General features: G+C 48.0%; 1 protein-coding gene and 1 long non-coding RNA gene across 4 annotated transcripts in view; both read right to left on the bottom strand.

Annotated features, from left to right (window-relative positions):
- LOC132329693 (C-type lectin domain family 2 member D-like) overlaps window positions 1-15,109 on the bottom strand; it is a 111,265-nt gene that overhangs the window by 89,388 nt on the left and 6,768 nt on the right. The window lies entirely within an intron of this gene.
- On the bottom strand, window positions 8,731-12,650 carry LOC132329694 (uncharacterized). Of its 3 annotated transcripts, none has more exons than XR_009487125.1 (6): window positions 12,470-12,650; window positions 11,197-11,586; window positions 10,759-10,857; window positions 10,491-10,663; window positions 10,189-10,289; window positions 8,731-9,749 (listed from the first exon to the last, which is right to left on the bottom strand). It is a non-coding gene; the product is annotated as an uncharacterized LOC132329694 (long non-coding RNA). The 3 variants fall into 3 exon arrangements; XR_009487124.1 differs by having other exon boundaries at window positions 8,731-9,407; window positions 12,470-12,645; XR_009487126.1 differs by having other exon boundaries at window positions 8,731-9,407; window positions 11,197-11,486; window positions 12,470-12,645.

Raw genomic sequence — 15,109 nt, 5'->3', positions numbered from 1 at the left:
CGAACCCCCCCCCCCCCCCACCCCCCATTTCTGTGGGCACTGGGGAGGGACTGGGGGCACTTCCCCCTCCTCACTGGTCACCCCTGGGGCTGCTGCACCTTGCCGAGTGCTGAGGAGTTCCCTCCCAGTTCCCTGCCAGTATCCCTCTCCCTGGCAAGCCCCGGGAGGGATGGGGAGAGCACTGGGCAGGAGCTGGGAGCATTATTCCTTCCCAGGGCTCCTGATATCCCTCCCAGGGCTCCTTCTTGGTCACTCCTGCTGCTCCCACTCTCCCTGCCAGGTCCCTCCTGGCATTCCCAGTGCTCCCAGTTCCCTCCCAGAGTTCCAGGATCTCTCCCAGTGCTCCCAGCGGCGAAGCACCGGGGGCACAGCGTGGTCTGCTCTTGAAGAGGCAAGGCTTGAGCTGTCAGGAGAGAAACCCCGGCTGGAAAAGCATTCCCTGCAGAGGAAGGTGTCTCCCCGCTCTGACCACAGAGGGAGCTCAGTCTCCGCTGTTGACTCCAAACCCTTCAGGCTCCGAGTCCGAGTGCCCGAAATTGGCTCGGCCCCACTTCCCAGCGCCCTGCTCAGAGCTCACACGGCTGGGGGGGCAGTGCAGATTGAATCATTAATGCTCCCGGGCACTGCTTTAGCTCTGACCTACACACTGTCCCACAGGAACAAAACCCCTAACGAGGATGGGTTTCTCTTGCTGGCACAGGAAGGGAAGGAGAAATCTGACAGGAATATTCTTCATCATTCTGCCCAGGCTCTGTCAAACACTCCAGCTCCTGCACCTCGGGAAATAACGAGCGGCTTCTAAGAAGTGACTTTGCTTTCCAGTGTGAGATTAATCCATAATAATCTGCTCACTGGCATCAGTCTTCACACCCTACTGCTCTCTGCATCACCCAGAGAGTTTGAAGGCTGCTGTCTGGTGAGCTCCTGAGTTGCATCTTCCCTGTCAATCTCATCAGCCCCTTGTTTAATTGTAAAAACATAAATGGAATGCAGGGAGCATTGGCCCAGGGTCTCAGGACTTGCAAATCTCTTCCAAAGGAAGGGAGAAAAGAGTGTTTGTCCCAAACCACAGAGTTTAAAAGTTCATGTTATCTACATATCTTTTTAAAAGGAAAAGTGGTAGAGTAAAACATGAATTCCTGTGCCGGTGTTGCTCTCGCCTATTTCTGTTCTCTTCTTTCACTTGTAGCATCTCTAAGAATACTTAGGGACAAGATGAAACCTGCATTAGTGGCACATCCATATGTTAGTGCTGCCTGTCACAATCACAGCAGCTTCATAAGTATGTGTGTTAAAAATAGAAAAATGTACAGGGTAGAAAAAAATTAAGGATTCAATGGACGAGCTCCTTCTAGCAATCAAATTGGTCCTCAATAGGAAAAATTTCTCTGGTTTGAGAAAGATGAAAATGGAGACGACCCAAATATAAATATAGGAAGTGTAGCATGAAAGGAGAAAATAGAAGAAAAAAGGGAACAAAAATTGATATAAGAAAAGATCACAGGAAAAGAATTAGAGGAACTGAATAAGTAGTACAAACATTTAAAACAGTAGTAAAATATGAGGCTCTCTTGATAACCTCCCCTAACTGGCTGGCAATGAAGCAAAAATCTGCCTTGAGGGAAAACAGCACTGTAATTATGACTTTTTGGAAAGCAGAAACACAGAACAAAACACCATATTTTTTCCTTAGCAGAGTTAGCAGCCATAAAGAAGTTAGGGGGGCAAGTTAGGATTCTCCCTGGTGGTAGGACTAAAGCCCTCAGACAGACAGACGTCGACGGGCTCACTGAGGAACTTTGTGATCATTTTCTAAAATTCAATGGGTATATAAGAATATTTGATTTCAGAAAACAAATTATCCAGGGACGTTTCACGTGTTAAAAAATTGAACAAAAAGGTGTGGAGGACCCATCCTTGTGGGGGCTGCCATATAGTATGCAGGCCATTTAAAAGGATCCAGATTGATTTTACCAAATTACCCAGAGTGGGCAGGTGGAAATATCTATTAGTTATTAATTGACTCAGTAGGTAGAAGCAGTCCCTGTGGCTCATGCTACAGCTCATACAGTAGCCAAAATTTTGTTGAAGCATATTATTCCAAGATTTGGATTACAATTTGAAGTGATAAAAGCAAATAATTTGGGGTAAAAGTTGTTATAGTCATGAATGTATGTTTTATGTAGTTTGGCTAATCTAAGTGTGTGTTTGATATGTGTATTTTTTTTTGTTTGTCAAAGCAATTGTGTTAGAGCAAAGGGAAAATGTGCAATATGTACCAAAGTATGGCTAAAAAATATAATTTCTATCCACTAGAAATTTTTATACAGGCTACTAATTGTAGGCATTGAATGTAACTGTTGTAAGGAGAGGTGGTATTAACATTGTCACCATGGTTACCCACCATCAGGGTTGGTCCAGAGTGTAAGCACACTGGTAAGTCGTACAGTAGGGAGCTCAGCTGGAACATAGAAACACCTTGACTACAGATGGTAGTTTTGTAAAATTTTAACCTTGCTCAAACACCAATTGCCATCAATTCTGGAATCATTGGGGCGAGTAACCCTGCCGTGTTTGGAGGCTGAACAACATCGCAAATAACGAATTCAGCATCTCCTGAGACACTGGGATCAGAGACTAATGCCAGCAACAGAGGTGCAGGAAGAAATAGACCACTGGACACGTGCTGGGCATGGCCTAGACTGTCCCACGTGGACTTGTATTGTCTGTACAGTTTAACTCGTGGTGGAAGGTAACCAAATAGAACAAGGGGAAAATCAACTGCTTTGTTTAACCTGCTCAAATCGCTTACGTGACCAGCTTACAATAGCTTGCCTTTTCAGTGATTTTATAGGAGCACCTTTAAGTAATAGAGATAGAACCTTTAATGCAGCTGTTCAGTTAACAGAAGAGAGAGACCAACGAGTTTTAGCTGTAATAGCCTGTGAACAGGCAAGAGAGCAAGTGTGCCATTTTGTAATGGATAATTGTGTTACCAGCAACAGCTGCTGGGGGGAGGAGATTTATGAGTCACTGCATAGATTTGTTCCAGCTACAGATGGACATTGCAGGTGTGTTTACTGGTGGCAAAGATGTTTTAGTAATTATCCCCAACATCAGATAGCAGCCAGTAAGTTTGATCTTACAACAATTTTTGGTTTTTATTGCTTAACTAAATTGTTTTAGTATTTGTTTTATAGAAAAGAGTGTTAAAACATTACCTGTGGTTGGCACATCTCCAAAGCGACTTTATTTAATTAAAAAACCCTGTCAATTAACCCAGGGAAGTGATAGGACTGTGCCTCCAGACTGTAAGGATCCTGTGCCATCATCCTTACACACAGGTGGGCTACACAGAAATAGTGTCCTGTGCCGTGATCATTGTATCTGAGGGGAACACACAGAAATAGTGTCCTGTGTTATAATCATTGTATCTGAGGGAACACACAGAAATAGTGTCCTGTGCCGTGATCATTGTATCTGAGGGAACACACAGAAATAGTGTCCTGTGCCGTGATCATTGTATCTGAGGGGAACACACAGAAATAGTGTCCTGTGCTATGATCATTGTATCTGGGGGAACATACAGAAATAGTGTCCTGTGCTGTGATCATTGTATCTGAGGGGAACACACAGAAATAGTGTCCTGTGCCATGATCAATGTATCTGAGGGGAACACACATGCCCTGTGCAGTACAGTGACATAGATTTCAGGAATCGAAAATAGGAGGGGATTTACAGGAAAATATTGATGAATATGTAGTAGCATACAGTATGTAAGTTGTGTTGGGATCCTTTTGCCTGTTGTATAATTATATTTTATATAAAATAATACAATCAATGTGAGGCAGGGTGAGAAAAACCCTCCCTGTACCCTGACTGATCGGTTTTGCTTATGCTTTATCTGAACCACTGCCAAATTACTTTATATCTGCTTGATTATATTTGATTGTCTTATTTTATATAAAATTGCTGCTCAATTAAAATTGGTGCTAAATTCTAATTATGTGGTTTATTAAATTAGACATATAGGGACCTCATTCATAACAGTGTAGTCACTTTGTGTCCTCTCACAGAGAATAAAACAAAAGTTGGCAAAGCTTTGCTAAGCTTTGCTCCTCCCTCCTCTCCCTGAAAAAGCCGAGTCTTACAGTGCACTGTGTAGTGGTTTTGGGTATGACCAATCACTAGTGTACTCATTTCCTGCTGTGAGTTAGGACTAGGAGACAGTTAAAGCAGGCTTAAAACTTTAAAAGCCTTTAAAGAAAATTTTCTTAATAGTAACTGAAAGGAAAAAATTAGCAAGAACTAAAGCAAACCCTTCAGAAAACTTCTAAAACTTCTCCTCCCACAACTTTTTCTTTTCCACTGACAAAATAAAGAAAGAAACCAAAAAAATTCCAGTTAGACTATTTTAGAGGTAGTAAACTTTCTTCAGTTCATTTGGGGAGAGAAGTCCCTCTTGTTAATGTTATGGAGACTTCTCCACAAGAGCAAAAACAGTTTTCTCCTGGTTCCTAATCTGGTCACAAATAGCAGCTGCCAAGGGGAATTTATTGTGAAGCTTCTCTCATTTTCTACAAGCCTTCCTACAGCTTGTTTATGGCTCGTGTTGACTTATGGGGTATTGTTTTAAAGATGAGCTGGGTAAAGGCAAAAGTTCTTATTATTTATTTCTAAAGTCATCTCCATCCCTGGGAACAGAGGTTTTCTCCTGGCAGTACGGGATTACTCTTCTCTCTTTCTCTGTTCAAACTTTTTGTGGGATTACAGCTGCTTTAACATCTACTTACTTTGGTATGGAGGCCTCAGTTGGATATCAATTTGAACCCTTCATCTCCCCATAGTTTTATGCATTATAGGGAAAAAGTGTCTTTTCTCCATAGCTTACAAGAGGATTTCAGCTTTAAAATCAAGACATCTCCTCATCCCTCCCGTCTGGGACTTAACAACATGTAAAATAACTTCCTCCTCACTGACCATGACGTTTTCATGTTTGTATCTTGTTCTTGTCTCTCACTCGAGTTAGGACTGCAGCACTGAAGGGTTACCATGGTGCTTGGAGCCTGCAGATGTTTGCCCTGACCCCGTTACAGAGCCGGAGCTGTGGCTGGGGAGCGGCTCAGATCTGATTCTGATGGGCTCAGATCTGATCAGCGCGGCCAGAGCTCAGCAGCAGCAGCAGCGCTCCGGGGATGGGCTGGGTGGGAGAGGGGCGGCTTCTCCTTCCTCCTGCCCGACGGCTGCGGGCAGCTTCTCTGGGGTAAAATCCCCATGCTGGCCTGGGGCTGCTCCCGGGGCTCGGCTGGGCCGGGCTGGGGGGGATGACAAGCAGTCAGATGAGAGCAAGGCCGGCTCCATCCGGCCCGCAGCACCCCCCTCTCCCTGCCCGGCAGCGGGGCCGGGATGGGGAAGGGGCCCAGCCTGGCCCTGTGGCAGGGCCCTCCCGGCTGTGTTGCCTCATTCCCGGCCAGAAGGGGAAAAGGAAATGACCGCGTTCCTTTGGTTTTAACAGTCTCTTTCACAGAGGGATGTCCTGTTTCTTAGTGGTTCGGCAGACTGTTAGTTAGACAGAAAACTTCTTTATTGCTTCCCATAAATTCTTTGCATATCAAACTATGACTCACTGTAATGCTCTGTTGCCCTCAGTTTAGTTTCTGTTAATCATCTTGAAAATGGGACTGAGAAAATACCTCAAATAGTAAACACTGTTCACTCTCTTGGTAAAATGTGGAAGTTTAATAAAGGAGTTTAAGAGGAGACAAAGACAATAAAGCAGAGGTTACAGCCGGGTGTGTGTTGGTCCTCAGCCAAGAGCACACCTGCTAGTTTGGAAACACCCTTTATACAGCATTTCTACTGCATCTGCTTAGTGCTTATGTAAACTTTTCCCCAAACTGGTTTACATGCTCCAAGAACTGTTTTGCATGGCTCCTCCTCTGGTCCTGCTTTTTAGAGCATGCACATTTCTTGGTTGTGGTTTCAGTCCATTTTATCATCACCTTCAGTTCTTGGGCCTGGGTCCACACTGCCTTCAGAAGATGAGTGCTGATAGTTGGCACATGAAGAGCAGGGTCCTCACCATATATTCCTTGGATATTAGCTAAACCAAGCAGGCATTTTAACACAAGTATATCTAGATCAGCTATTTCTAAGTTTTAGTTAGCAACAGAAATAGGAACTATATCCTTATAGCAGTTACTTTACCACCACACATATAGAATCCATTTTAATATATATCTAAAACACAGTGTTCATTTTTAACACTTTAACTGGAAAACAATGATTTCAGGTAATCTTAATGCTGAAACCATTCAGTGTAGCTACTCTCCACACAAAGAAACCTTTAGACATGTTCACTCATCCTGCCAGTAGAAGAGAATTGTCAGTAATTTCTGCCGTTTGCAGTAGCAGTCTCAGTATTTGTGTGCTTTAGTAGTGTTCATCCAGCCACACTTCATGTAAAAATAGAATTGCCAAAAAACAAATATTTCAAGTTTCTGTATTTTATGTCCTTTTGTGTGTTAGAGAAGATTTTGGCTTAAAAGATGAAAATCTGCCTCTGCTAAAAACAAAGAGAAATTTTACTTTTATGGAACCCTCATTTTACCTCAGCTGTCTGGGACTCCTTATTGCTTTTGCCCCCTGAATGTGAATGCAATTTTCAACACCAGCTGGGCTTTTTGGGAAATGGTATTGGGGACCCACAAGGAAAGTTCCTCATTTTAGTGGCTGAGACCATGGTGAGGTTTTTAGCATTTCCTTCTCTCAGGAGGGATCTGATGGCCTGAGGTGGCCTTGTCCCCTCAGGGATTTCATGCCCTAAGGAAGCAAAGGCTGATGGAATGTGCTTGATCCTCTCCTGTCCAATGGGGAGGAACAGCAACCAGCAGAGCTGGAATCACCTTCTCCATTCCTGATTTCTCCTGCCAACAGATCACTTGGCTCTGCCAGGGTCCAGAAGTCACTTTTCCTTTTTGAGGGATGGCCTGAAGGCACCCAGATGCTGCAGGTTAGTCCTGCTTCAGAAATCCTTTTGGCTTGGAAGTTTCCTCCTACCTAAGAGCTGAATGGGCTCTGCCAACCACAGAGCGAGGGCAGACTCACAGCAACAGAATTAAAGGCTGGTGAGAGAGCCCAAAGAATAGACTGTGACATCCAGATTGGGTGAGAGAGAACCAAAGAAGCTTGAAGATGTCCCAAAAGTGGAGTTGAGATTACAGCCAGCTTGAGGAATATTTACCTAACACTTTGGGCAGGGAGTTTGAACTGTATCATTTATTGATGTAATTGTCCTGCTTTAATAGATGAGAATCACAAGCATCTGTTGGGGGAGCCATAAGAGGTATTGGGGCAGTTTCCTTAAGGACCAACAAGTAGAGTGAAACAAGAAATAGAGGGCAAGACCAGGTTGGCCCCTGTGCTCACCACTGAGAAGATTCCATAGCCCTGCTGTGGGCAGCAATCCCATAGGCATGGTAAGGTGGGGGCAAGAAAGGCACCCCAGACCTCTGTCCTTGCTCAGCTGTCTGTTAATGCCACAGGAACCAGAAGGCAAGACTGAGTTGGCCTCTGTACCCACCACTAAGATCCACCTGCTATGAGCAGCAACCCCATGGGCACGGTAGATGGGGAAAGAAAGCCACACCAGACCTCAGTGATCCCATTTTGTCCATTCCAAATAAGTCTAAAGAAAACCTCAGATATTTTTTCCTTCTGTTCCCACTGTCTTCACCCTCATCAACAGGTGCTAGTGTGACTCATTAAAGGTTTTTTTTGAGAGATTATCAGAATTGAAAATGGCAGGTAATTCTTCAAGCCAAATGACTCATAGGAATGGAAAAGTGTGGTTTGTTATAGATGAATGATGTGATAGTTGGCTCTCACAAGTAAAGGACAGATATTATGTGTATGTTAGGAGAAGTTTTGTAAATGTGCTGTAACTGTAATATGTCCTCCCACAGTCCCCTTTCCCTTCCCCTGTAGCAGCCTCAGTACCCAGGGCATTTGGGAGGGCTGGCTCATTACCAGGAGGGGCACAGGACAACACCTGAGCTCCCCTCAAGGTGTGAGGAAGTGATCTCCACCTGTGGAGGGCAGAGAAGGAGCTGACTGACAAAACTTTGGGAGGGGCTGAGGGTGTAAAAGGCAGAGCATCCACTGTGTAAAGGAGCACATGGCTGACAGTCCCAGAGACCTCAGTGCTGTAATTTTCCCTTACTCAGTCCATTGTTGTATTTTTTTGTTAAGGTTTGATTAACCTGTACAATTTTAAAAGTGAGGGTCATTTCTCACATGTTCCAAGGACAGACCAAAGTTCTCACCTTCAGGCCAGTTTGTGATGATTTCCAGGAGCCCAGGGTGATTTGGATTTGCCAACTGAGCTTGTTCTAGAATGTTATAAATACCAAATACAGGTATTGGCTTCTGCATTCATGTATTAACTTTTGTTTTGGTAGTTATTATTGATCACAGAAATCCTGATATTACAATTTCTAATTATTGCTTTTGATATAGTATAATCTGTCAGTTTATGTATGCATTGTATAGCTTTTATAAAAGTGCTGTAATAGATATCTCTAAGACCATAGCTACATCAAACAATCATTTCAATACTTCACAATCTCTATTATGCTAACTCAGAAAATGGTGTAAAATAATTAACTGATTTCCCACATTCAAGAATTTTCTTATCAGAAAGACAAGCAAACAGAAAAAAACCCCAGAGCATGGGGAAAAAAAAAAAGACTTTATTGAGCCTCACTACAGGGGGATGAAAATACAAAAATATAGAACCACAAGAAAACATTAAATACATTAGTTTAAGGTACAGGATGGCCTGAAGACAAGCAAAAAGTTAAACAAAACAAGATGTAAATTCAGTGTTACCTTTAAAATTTTAAAAACTCATATAAATATGCATGTAGCTCTACAATGTAACAGTATATAGAGAACAGAGTCTAAGGTAACCCTGTGCAAATAGCCAAGAATCCCAGAGTGGGATTTTAGCCCTTAATAAACTTTTATCAAAAGTGTAAATAGTGAGCGGTGTTTCTCACATATAATGAGGGCAATGCCCTCACTCCAGGCAGCATCGGTGGCAGGATGGATTGCAGAGACTTTTCCTTTGCAGCCCCAGCCCAGCGCTGGCACTGGGGATGAAGAGGCACTGAGGTGACCCTGAGAGGAAGTGCAAGGCACAGGGTGCAGCTGAGGAAGGGCAGCCCAGTGCTGGGCTCAGAGGTGAAGCTGGCACTGCCCAGCGTGGAGAAGGTCCTTTCTGCAGCCCCTGTTACAGGGGACCTTGGGCCTTGCTGCAGACATACGGCCGCTCACTTGAGCAGTTGTCACTCCTCAGTCTCTCGTCAGCCAGGTACACACACTCGGAACTGCCAAAGACAGGAAACCTGCAGGGAAGAGCAGAGCCAGCGCTGGCTGCCTGGTGCCTTAGGTTGGAAATAGGGGTATTCTAGTCCCATCTGTTAGAGGAGGAGCAGTTATCTTCTGTTAACTGAGCAGTTTTCTTTATCTCCTCAGCAATCAATCCTTCCTCCAGGAGATATATGCTGTTAATGGGCAAGTGAATGTCTCTGCATGGCTGAAAAAATTTCATCATCCCATTGTGAGATGCTCCACCCAGGTGGGAAAGCCGAGAATTCCTACGTGGATACAATCTGAGGTTTGGAACATCACAGCAGCCTTTTCAACTGGATTCCTAGAGCAGCAGGTTTCTTCTCCACTGGATTCCCCTAGGAAGACCAGGCCCATCTACACCATGACTGGACCTGAGGAAAACTCCACCCTTCTACAGGAGCACTGACCCAACACAACCACACGTGAGACTGCAGGAGGGCTTCAGCCACCACTGAATGGGACTGCTGCCAGCACCCTGACCCACAGGGTGTCAGGTAATACATTGAAGCAGCCAGTAGGTTTTTTTTTGTTTCTATGATTACATTTGTATTTTTAGTTCTCCTAGTCAAGAAGTGTTATTCCTGCTCCCTTATCTTTGCCTGAGAGCCTTGTAATTTCAAAATTATAATAATTCAGAGGGAGGGGGCATACGTTTTCCATTTCAGGGAAAGCTCCTGCCTTTCTTAACCGACACCTGTGTTGACAAACTAAGACACCAGGAGAACACCTTGTGTCCCTGTTCCCCCAGGCCCTGCCCGGCTCCCCGGCACTCACCGGGAGCTGTAGCTGCTGCCGTCCTCCCACTGCAGGCGCTCGCCCCGTCTGCGCAGCCCGAGCCAGAAATCGCCGTTCCCGCGGAGGCGGAAGAGCAAATCCTGCCCAGGAGAGAGGAGTGGGAGCTGCCCCGGCCCCTCGGGGGGGACACGTGCCCGGGGCTGCCCCCGCCCGCTGGGGCTCCTTCCCTGCAAGGCCCCAGCCCGGGGCTGCAGCCCCGGCCCTACGAGCACCGAGCCCGGCCCAGGAGCACCCCCAGGCTCCCCTCAGCCACCCCACACCGCCCGCAGCCCCTCACTCACCATGGCCTCATCCTTCAGAATGGCCAGGGAGGCCCCGAGCTCAGAGCACCGTTCCTGACCCTGCTCCCAGGTGCTGTAATCCCTTGAGAAGGTGTAGCAGACCCCATTGTACCCAAGCCAGCCAAAGGGACAGCACTGCAGAGTCACAGGTGTAAATGGAACCTGTGTTGCAGCTGGAGGGAGAAGAGCAGAAGGTCTGAGCATTCCCCTCTGCAGGGAGCCCACTCTGCCCCGAGGGGCTGGGCCCAGGCTGCTGCCCTTCCCTTACCTGACTGCACAGCCAAGGCCACCCCCAAAGCCAGCACCAGCACCAGGAGCAGCAGAATCAGCAGCGCCGTGACCACGGGATGGGGCCTGAACCACTGACCTGGAGCAGGAAAGAGCTGCTGGCTGCCAGAAGCAGAGCCGGCCCTGCAATCTGCTCAGCCCATGGCCAGGGAGCAGAGCAGGGAGCCCTGAGCCAGTGTGGCCCTCACTCAGCTGGCAGCCAGAGAGCCAAGAGCCTGGACACAGCTGTGGGGACAGGCTGCAGCAGGAGAACTGCACAGCCTTGGGGACAGCTGGGGCTCTTGCTTCCAGCCACCGATGGGGTCCACCAGAGCCTGAAGCTTCTTCCAGATCTCGGGAAGCAGCCACACACCAGCCCTGTGCTTGGGAGATGACACTGGCCCCTCCCTAGTGGCCACAGGGGTGGCCCTGCACTCACCCAGCAATCTTCTGAGGTTCCTTTTGTCTTCTTTATTGGCTGCTGATGTGCCCTGGGGACTCAGGGGCTCCCTCACACTCCTATCCCTGGTGCAGGATCCATTCTCCACATCTGCACTCACTGCACGCTCACAAGTGGCATCCCCCTACTGATGCCAAGAGGCTTCTTGCACCCCAGACAAGTGTGGAAGCCCGGCTGCTGGTCCCTCCTGGGGATGCTGGGGCTCATTCACAGCTCCAGGAATGGGACAGGATTTACTCTCCTCCAGCTCACAGGCGCCATCTCTCTGCCTGGAACAAACAGCACCTGGTTCCCGAGACATCCGGAGTGCTGGCAAAGCCTTTGGGAGCTCGGCCTCGGGAACAGCTTTACACCGGCGCTGATGGCACTCTGGAAGGGACACGATGAGAGGGACTGCTGGTACCGGCCCTGCGGGACCCCGAGGCTCAGGAGGGCGCTGCCAGCTCTGGCTGCGCTCTCCCCGCTGCCCAGAGGTGCGGCAGCAGCTGCGGAGACAAGCGCAGCCTCCGGCAGCTCTCCGGTGCCCGCAGCCGCGGCCCCTGGGGCTCCGCAGCCGCTGCAGCCCAGCTCCGTGCCGGGACGGGCGCTGAGAGCGCCTGCGAGCTGCCGGCTGCTGCTGGCCCGGGGCAGCTGCGGCTCGGAGTCCGCCTGCCGAGGGGCAAGAAGCAGCGGCCCCGGGCTGCTCACCACTGTGCCCCGCATTCCCTGCCCCGGCGCCTTGGAGCCCGGGCACACCGAGCGCCGGCACGGCCGCTGGGGCTCCCTCCCTGCCTGTGAGCACGGAGCGGCTCCTGGCACAGAGGGCAGCGCCGAGAAGCCTCGGCCCCGCAGCAGGCAGGATGCGGCGCTTTCTGCCCGCACTGGGCGCCTGCAGCGCTTCGGGCTCTGAGGCACGTTCAAGTTCATCCCGTGCCAGCCCAGACACGGGTGGCACGGACACCTCCCGCCCGAGCAGCGGCCCCCAGCCCGGTGCCGCACGGCCGGGAACTGTCCCGGGCACGGAGCAGCCGCCTCCGTTCTACCGAGAGCAGCTGGGATGAGCCGTCGCTGCCGCGGCACCGGCTCGTCCCCGGCGATCCGGGCACGCGGGAGACCGCGGGCAGCCGCTCCCTCGGCCATCTCAGCGCAGGGGGGGACACGGGGGAAGCCGGCAGAAGGAACTCGCCAGAACCCCCCCCCGCCCCTCAGCGCGGCCCCCTCCGCCCGCAGCGAGCCCCGAGCTGGGGCAGCATCGACCGACCGCGGGTCGCACCTGGCCTGGAGCCGCCTCCCAACTCCGCCGCCGGCTCGCCGAGCTTCGGGTGCCGCCGCCGATCCGGAATGACCCAAACGGAATGAGTCGCCCGCCCGTCCGGTCCCCCCCGTTCACCCCACTCGAGCGGCTCCGCGGGCGCTGCCGCTGGTGCCACGGGGAGAGGCGGAGGCGGGCTGCGGGCGGGGTTTCGGCTCAGCACCGTACGGCAGCGAGACCGAGCCGCCACCAGGAGGGGGAGAATGGAGCGAGCGGGGCGGCAAAGCGTGTGGCGCGCCGCGGGGACCGTGACTCTCCTGTCCCGACAAAAGCCGTACAGGAAAGAAGTCCCCATGCCCTAGAAAGCCGGAGAAGAAGCGCAGCCCCGGCGAAGCCGCTTCTGGGGCTCTCAACAGTGAATTCTCGCAGGGATTCTCTGGCCGGGCTGGGCTGGGACTTGCCAGGTGCCCGGGGCCAGCAAAAGCGCTCTGTGCCTCTCGTGCCCTCGGCGCTGGGTGCCCGTCGGCGATAAATTGAGTCCAAGCCTGGCAGCGTCAGCTCGTCTTTACCATTCTTTTCCAATTTCTTATTGAATTAAATCAAGCGTAAACTCCCTCTTGTCGCCACTTCAAAGCCTTGAATCACCGGGAACGGAGGTTCCCTCTCGATTATGATCCCTAAATGATGCATAAGGACCGTCTCCCCTCCGTTTAATCCCGAATCAAAAGTGAATCAAGGGGGATTTTCCCTCAATTTAGGCTCCTAAAATTAGGAGTTTCCTCTTCAATTTCCCTCATTGTTAGTGTTCAGGAACACATAATCATGAGAAATGATTATATGCAGGTGCTTTTATTGAAGAGCTCTGGGTGTCAGGGGTACAAACCCAAATCTAACTCCGACATAAGTTTGGGATGAACATGTTTTTATATTCTACCATTATATAACTTTCATGTTAATTATTAAACTTGTATTGTTCAATTGTATACATAGATTTCAGCCAAGCATAGCCTCCTTAGATTAGGAACATACAGTTTCTCACGATCCTTCTTATGATTATACAATAATTATTTTTAATTACTAAACTATCATCACATCTAACAATTATGTCATTTATCATACTACTTACGCAGGTGCAACGTAAAGCTTAACATTTCAGAGTCTATCTTAACAATTTTCCAGGGCCCCACTATCATTATCCCCCCTTTGAAAGCATTTTCACTTCACTATATGTGTAAATGTTTTCACTTGATAGAGTCTTTTACTTCTCAATTTATGTTTGATGTTCTTCAAATCCAGGGTTTATGTAAACGTTGTCGTGGATGCTATCACGGGCTGGAGAACCAGAAGATAGTGGGTGTGGATCGTGTGCCAGTGCTTTTATTATTCTCTGGTTCCAGGACGTTTTCTTCTATATCTCTCTCTTTAAGATGCTGTAAACTAGCTAAATTGCTAAGAATACAATTAATAATATTATCACACTCTCAGTGATAGATTTAATCTATGAACTCACATTCCACTTTAACTCTTTAAAGATTTTTCTTAACCAACTTGTAGTCAAATCTTTTTGCTCTTCTTGTGCCTCATGCTCTATTTGTTTCAACTGATTGATGTCATATTCTACATCTGCAGTTACATTTGGGATGTGAACGCAGCAATGATCAACTCGTCCCTTTAAAAATCCACATACTCCATGCTCCTTCAGGAGTAACAAATCTAAGGCTAATCGATTTTGCAAAGTCATTTTTGTGGTGGCTTGTAATTGTACGTTTAATTCTCTAAATCCTTCCTGGGTGACTTTTGCTAGTCTATCTACTTGGCCTGTAAGTTTGTACAGGTCTGATAGTTTGCTATAGGACCAAGCAAAGACTCTAGGGCCCACCCAAATTTCACTCCACTAGAGGGTTCTTGCCAAGTATCATCTGGATTTTCATTGTCTAGAACTTCTTGTCTTGCTCTTATCTGCAGAAGTTAATGTTTTCAATTAAATGGGGACTTTTTCCAAATTGGACATAAGGTTGGGAGGCCCAAAGTAATTTCCTTTACTTTCCCATCTACAGGCAGATGTGTTGTTCAGGTACCATCACTTGTTGCTCATACAAATTGTCCTGGACTTTTACTTGTACTCCTGGTACATCCTATAATCACTTTATAATTCATTTTGCCTTGTTTATGTTTGATCCCTCTGCAAGCACAACTAATCTGTAGGGCTGTTGCCAGGGGTGGCATCTGTTTTATCTCTGCATTATCAGAAGTGCAGTCATAAGTTTTATTGCATGCCCACCAACTTACTTTGTCTGCCCACGTTCTGCTACTAGTGGCAGTGTATGTTACTGCTGGATCTGTTTCACTCTCAGAACTTTCCCACTTAATACACCAAGGGGTGTTTGCCATATATTGGAATTTTTGAAGTATACTCACAGACCACACACTGTCTCAAGGCTCTATCTGATCTTTCTGATCTTCGGCCTCGCACTTCCATATTAGAGTGGTTTCTGTAACATTTTTTATGATCTTTTTATAGTGTGGCAAATAGCATTGCCATTGTGTGATGCCTCCTGACTGTCCATAGGGGTTCCTAGTATGCCATCACTTAGAATACAGTCTTTCTGGCTCATAGGTCTCATCCATGTTCCTACTTTCTCCTAAGTTTGACTACTTATC

The sequence above is a fragment of the Haemorhous mexicanus genome, chromosome 7, assembly GCF_027477595.1.
Source record: "Haemorhous mexicanus isolate bHaeMex1 chromosome 7, bHaeMex1.pri, whole genome shotgun sequence".
Taxonomy (NCBI): Eukaryota; Metazoa; Chordata; class Aves; order Passeriformes; family Fringillidae; genus Haemorhous; species Haemorhous mexicanus.
The sequence above is the reverse complement of the archived record's forward strand: the minus strand, read 5'-3'. Positions and strand labels throughout refer to the sequence as shown.